The following is a 7,385-nucleotide window of genomic DNA, read 5'->3' as shown; positions in this document are numbered from 1 at the left end:
GCAATGACGGAGGAAGAAAGGTCCAACTATTTGGCTCAACGTAGAGAAACTTATCGGAGAGGAAGATATCATTCTCTTACTGCTTCAATTTTCAGATGTTTCTGAAACTTTAAACATTAACTTGGTTACAGATAACACAATTACTACGGAACAAAGATCCAACGATAATGAGATATGTAAGCATCTTCTATACTTTTTAAAACTACAATTAATTTTACATCTTTTTTTACCTATATTGTACCATCTCTAAAATTTACTTATAATTCTAATGGTTGTGCCTTCAAAAATATAAAATGTAAAGTTTTATAGTGTTATTGTAGGTGTTGATACAGTTACAGTGCGACAAATATGTCGTGTGAAGTCAATCCCTTATCATACTTTTTCATCAATTTTTTAGCGTGGAGATACCAGTGTAAGACAACCGACAACTTTTGACCATCAAGGTAACAAAATTTTTTATGTATGATTGTGGTATTTAATATTTCCTGTAAATGGTATATACCTAGAATGTTCAATATAAATTTATTTTCCTTATATTTAACTTTTGGTAAATTTGGTACACACATCCAATTATTTTCCATCACATCGTGTATAGTAATGATTGATTTTTTGTGTTACCTAATACACATAAAAAATTGAATTAAATATTATTTGGTCAAACACTACATGAATGACAATATAATCAGTAAATCTTTGCAAAAAATCCATATTATTGAAATTTAAGTTAAATAATTATATGTTATAAATTAATTATAATAAAAAAATAAAATTCAAATCCACTCAAAATAAATCAAGAGAACTAATCGCGTCTGCACACGCGATGCGTGTGTGATTAAAATATGAATATTATTTATTGCATGCATATATTATATGTTTGTTTCAACATTTTAAATTTAAAAATAAAATGATTTGCATGTGATTAAAATACAAATATTATTTATTATATATATGTATTAATTTTTGTTTCAAATTAATTTAAGTTTGAAAATAAAATGAAATCACAAAAATGGAGATAAATAAAGTTTAAAATAGAGATAGAGATTTAAATTTAAAAATAAAATTAATACACAGAAATGGAGATTATAATGAACAGATGAAGTTTAAAATAAAGATAAAGATTTTGTTCTTTTTTTTTGTTTTTTGAAAGATATTTTAGATATTTTGTCTTTGGTTTCACCAAATTAATTTTAATTCGGTTACTAATTGGTGATCTTCTTTAATAAAATAGTAAGATATGATAAACTGTATATTTATTTTCAAACCGTAATAAATATTATCTTCTTCAAATTAATTTACCTAATATTAATAAAGTTCAAAATTTTAATTATAGTCATCTAAATAATCTAACAATAAGAAAAATATGATGCTATCAAAAATTTATTTATAACTAGCAAGCGAAGCACACGCATTGCGTTTGTGTAAAAATTTTAAATATTGTGATTTATATATGTGGATAATAATATTTTAGGAAATATTAGATTTAATCATAATAATTAACAAAATCAACGAAACATAAAGTAAAATTAAATATTATATTTTGCAATTACAAAGTAAATGTTGCATCATGGTTATGATAAGAAAGAAGCGTTGAAGTGTTGACATGAAAATACCACAATTGGAAGAACAAATAGATATTATATTCAATTAAATATTAAAAAAAACACGGTCAAAAATCTTCACGAAGTATACATTAAATCTTCACTTCCGGTAAAATCGAAGGTACAATTCAAAAACACAAATCCAAGTTGACCTATAGGAAATAAACAACCATGAATACAACATTTCAACTAAATGCATGTTACATTATAAAACTTGATCTAACTAAAAACTCTAAATTGGAGAAAATACTCATGACTCATTAAATCTTCACTTCCTCTGTTTTTTGGACATGGAATCAAATATGTAATAATAACTTAAGTTACTAAGACAATCAATCAAATGAGTTCAAATGTAAAAGTTCATAAATGGTGAAAGATTTTACCTGCGAACAATAAAAGAAGGATTGAGGATTTTGCATAATCGGATTTTAAGGAAGCCAAACTTGATCTTGATGACCTTGGATATGAAAGTTCCATTGTTGTTGACCTGTATTGCCTACTATCAATGAAGTTAAAATAATACAAACATGAGGAAGCAGCTGTAACAGTAAGCTTTGGACAAAATCTTCACATAAAAATCTAATATTTAATTCTAAAAAACTATTCAACCCAACTCGAAATAATACAAACATAACCAAAGAGTAGAATTTGATAATTGATACAATTTGCTTGTAGTGGACCAATACTAATGAATCAAATTGATTTTTATGCACACTTTATCAAGCATTATATCAAACTTTTATTTCTGCAAAACAAAAAATAAATTACGCGAAAATAAGAAGTAATGCCTAATTTATTTAGCACACAATTGGATTTGAATAAAAGAACACCATAAAGATACTGTAAAACTAAACTTAATTTCATTGAAGATACCAACAGAATTTCACCCTTTGTAAAATTTAACCAAGCTACAAATAATCAATTTGAAAAACTATCTACCTTAGAAACCTGTTGTCCAAAACAAAAATAATTTCGATTCTAAATGGGCTGTTCGGAATGAATTTTTTTCCCTTGGTTTTGGTAAATTTTTAGTTTGAATCTCCATATCGCTCCATATCTTTTATTAATATTATTTCTTTTGTCCATCTCAGTTTATTTTTATTGAAATAAATGTATTCAATCATATATATGTTTTTCCTTTGTTTTGGTAAATTTAAAGTTTGACACAAATTTTTTCATTTACCGTCCGAAAAAATCCATTTAATTAACAACTGAAAAAAACAAAATAAATTTGCTGCTTTTAACCCTTTAGACAAAGGGCAAACCTCAAAAAACAAAACAATGGACTATTCTGATATTAGAAAGAGACACCGAGTTCGGAACAAAAACCCAAATATTGCAATAGAAACTCTTGATGCAGTGGAGTGCAGGGACGAATCTAGAAATTAAAGTTGGGGGAGGCTTGAACTTAATGTAATAAATCGAATATGACATATTAATATTTAACATGCGGATAAACACAGAATGACGAGAAATATATACGACGAAATGACCTTGATCAAACTTAAAAAAGTGCTTGAAACCATACTTCAAATAAGCTTAGGATGATTAGTTTTTTTTTTTTTTTTTTTAAAAAAAACAAGATCATTTTTCAAAATATTTATATTTGTTAATTAAATTAATACGTAACATGCAAAATTTTCATGTCAAAACTATTTTTTAGTATATCTTAGATGTACTTTAAAATTTAAATTTTATTAAATAAAGATTTGATACAAATATTTGTGAAACCCATACAAATTAATATATGTTCAACAATCCAAGAAGATTTACTCATGAAAATATTAAATTTCATTCTAGTGAACACTCGGAATTATAAATAAAAATTAATTAAAATAATAATAATAAGAGAGGCATAAGAGTCACGAGGGTATGAAAAATTTAATTTAACAATGAAAAAAAATAGATTTATTATATTTATATAAATGGGCCGTTTATATATATGTTTCAATAAGATATCATTATATGTTTGCCAAAAAAATAATTGAATTGGGTTTAAGTGTACTATATCCTTAGCAAAAATAAAACAATGGGCATGGGCCAAGTGTAAATCCGTCTCTGGTGGAGTGGGTTTAAATGAGAAGGAAAATGGTAAACATAATGAATCAAAATTGAAAAAAAAAATGAAATTAAGAAAGAAGCTTTTTTAACAAAAATACCATAAGTTCAAACTGACATTTATTTTGAAGAGAGATGTACAATTACCTAAACAAAAACTACCACAAAGGAATCGGAATACACCAAATCAATTTAAATCAACAAAAACATATTCCAGCCACATACCTTGTAAATCTTTACTTCTTTACTATTTAATAATGTCTAAGCCCCTTATAATAACTGTTGTGGTCAATTTAATATGTAAACTAATTTACCCTTCCCTAAATATTATAATTACATGTAGTTGTAATTTTTTATTTGAAAGCACACGTCCCTAATTTCAATCCACAACCACAACCACAACCACAATCACAACCACAACCACAACCCACATCACCAACTGAATCCCACGTTTTTATCTTCCTCTCATTATCATTTTTCAGATTCAGTTATTCTCTTATCTTCATTTCAAATTATTACCAGGTTCAAGTTTTATTCCTCAAATTTATTAATATTGCTCTTTTCGGAAAAATATTTTCAAATATTTTGAGATTGCTCCTATTTCGAAAATAATACCGACTCAGTTATTCGGTTAATTTAGTGCATAAATATGTTCGCTGTTTTGCCTTTTGCCAAATATGACATACCCTTTACTGAACAATTTTTCTCTGCTGTAGTTGGTTGCTTTAGGCGATTGTGTTGCGAATTTCTGATCGATCATCTTGCTTCACTGTTTCGTTTTCGTTCTCTTCATCCATGGACTCTTCGAGCAATGAAAACTTCGACTCAGGGCTCCTGCCTCATCTCATGGTATTGTCTAATATAATATTTATGTTTTTCAGTGTACTTAATTTTCCCTAATTCAGTCACCGAATATTTGTGAATTAGATCTCGAGTATTATGAAAAAGACCATGTATTCGTTTAATTTTTTTTGCTAATCACTGAATATTTGTTTTCATCATCCATTAATTCTTCCAGCGTCTACTATTTGTCAAAGGATAATATTTTCCATATGTTGCTCTTGAATTATGTTTTTTCAATGGTCATATGCCTACGACACCAATATATGTTGCTATTGAATATATTTGTTTTCTATTTTTTTATAAATGGTTCTCTTCAATTATATTTTTGAAAGGATAATATTTTACTAATTAAAGTCGCTGAATACCGAATTTCCATACATCGGAAAATTTGGAGTGGCCTGAGAAGCTTTCAGATTTTGTGAGGGCAAATGACATACATGTATTAGATGTCTGCAGTACCATATATTTAATATTTCACTTACACAAGTTATAATTTTATCTAATATAAAAATTTATTATTGGTTTTAATTCTACAATCAATATTTTAATATGAGCACTTGAATCCATATTTTAATTCTCCACGTTAATGAATTTAGAAGAGTAAATGAGCACTTGATTTAGTATGTTTGTTATATTTGGTTACTAATAACTTATGCCTCATTCTGTATATCATCCGAAAAAGTAAAATTTGGAGAATATTTATTGTCCTTGAATGATATGTAAACTAAAGAATATTTTTTGTTTTACAATTATATCTTTGAATAATCTAAGAGAGGAAAAAGTTGCTTTTTCGAAAGAAATTTCGGAAAAACATATTTTGGTTATTTAGGCTGCATTGAGAAATCGAAACTTGATAATTAAGAGGTAAAGTTGCCGTGTTTCGTTTATGAAAATAGTTTTTTTTAAGTATAAATTAATATTCATATGTTCAATTCTCAATCTTCCCTAACCAAGCTTTCGTTTTAATGATGCAAAACATGGAGTATGTTCTTGAATTGGATTTCTTTCCTTTTTGTACTTTTAGTTTACTTAATTTTTTTGCTCATTCATTCAATAAATATTTGTGAACTATATCTCATTTATTACACAAAATTGAAAATACAGTCTATTTGTTTAATTTCTATCCTTAATTTTGCTAATTCATTTTCTAAATATTCGTTTTCATCATCCATGTAGTCATCGAGCAGCAGTGTAAACAGTCGCTACATTTCGTTTAAAATGGTGCTCTTGAATTATATTTTCAAATATTATATTTTACTAAAAGTCTTGAATATTTGGATTGGTAGCTACTATACAGAATTTCAATACATTGCCAGAATTTGGAGTGGCCGAGAGGATCCCAAATTTAGATTAATGTTCGATATATTTACTATTTCAAATAGACAACTTTTAATTTTATATATAATATTATTATTGGTTTTAATTCCCCAATCAATATTTTAATATCCACGTCAATGAACTTAGAAGAATAAATGAGCATTTACGTTTTATTTTAAAAAATCATTACGAATAATTTTTTTAAATTAAAATATTACAAGTCACACATATAATGTGTTTGTCTCATGAATTTCAATGTGACATCAGGAGTAGGGTCATCATGATCAATATCTTGGAATCTTGCAATATAATATGATAACATATATGTTGTTACTGATAATTTCTCTTTTATTTTTCAGTGTTACAAAAAAGGCATTGGCAAGAAACACGTGGACAAAATGCTTCATTTTGGTAAATAATATTAGTATATATGTTTAGTTTTTGATTTATTTTAACAATTATAAATTTTTTTATAGTACACAATCAGTAAGTATTGAACTTTCATGATTAAGCTTTTTTAATATGTTAAGGGTAGAATATATGTCTTACATGAACAAATTGTTGTTGTTTGGATAAAAGATAATTTATTTACTCAATAATATATTAATATGATGTCATACATGTTGTTACTGACAATTTGTCTTTTAGTTTTTTGTAATTCTATTATTTTTCAGTGTTGCAATAAAAGGCACTAGCAAGAAACACATGAACAAAATACATCATTTTGGTAAATATTAGTATACATGTTTGTTGTTTGATTTATTTTAACAATTATCAAATTTTTTGACAGTACACAATCTGTAAGTATTGAAATTTCTTGATTAAGCTTCTCTAATATTGTAAGGTAGAACATATGTCTTACATTAACAAATTGTAGTCGTTTGGATAAAAGATAATTTATTTACTCAATTTATCACATTACTAAATTGAACAACACAAAAAAAAAGTATTTATATTTATGTATTACGTTACACACGTAATGCGTGTGCCCCATGACTAGTATATATATATAAAGGTAAGCTCACAAAAAAATCGATATTCAACCCAACACTTTTGATTGTCTATTAATTTTTATGACATAGAAAATAAAATATTGATATTGATAAATGCCAAAAATATATTAAGCACGTAGATTTCTCTAAATTTGCATTTGGTTTAAGATTGTAGTAATTAATCAAGCCGAATATCAAGAAAATTTTAAAAGATTAAATTTTGACTTGAATAAGTATATGTTAGCACAAGCACAATTCGGATCTCAAATATTTAATTTTTTTTATTCGAATTGAACTCAAAACGTAGCTCAAATTCGAGCCCAGCTTGGAACATGCAATCAATTGCGAGTTATTCGAATTATTACTCGAATACAAAAACTTATGTATCAAGGTCTTACAGGCAAATTTGTAAGACATATCTCATAATTTGGTTACACATGAAAAATATTATTTTTTATGTTAAAATTGTTACTTTTATTTTAAATATGGGTAATGTTGACCTGTCTGACAAATAAAAATAAAAATCTATGAGATCGTATCACAAAAAACCGTACTCTTACTTGAAAATAGAAACTTG

At 26.4% G+C, this 7,385-nt stretch overlaps 1 long non-coding RNA gene across 1 annotated transcript; it reads left to right on the top strand.

Annotated features, from left to right (window-relative positions):
- Positions 1-4,052: 4,052 nt before the first annotated feature.
- Positions 4,053-6,287, top strand: LOC140878702 (uncharacterized). The gene is made up of 3 exons (XR_012149344.1): positions 4,053-4,178; positions 4,373-4,505; positions 6,176-6,287. It is a non-coding gene; the product is annotated as an uncharacterized lncRNA (long non-coding RNA).
- The last annotated feature ends 1,098 nt before the right edge of the window (positions 6,288-7,385 follow it).

The sequence above is a fragment of the Henckelia pumila genome, chromosome 1 (genome assembly GCF_033568475.1).
Source record: "Henckelia pumila isolate YLH828 chromosome 1, ASM3356847v2, whole genome shotgun sequence".
Classification (NCBI taxonomy): Eukaryota; Viridiplantae; Streptophyta; class Magnoliopsida; order Lamiales; family Gesneriaceae; genus Henckelia; species Henckelia pumila.
This window is presented reverse-complemented; position numbering and strand designations above follow the sequence as displayed.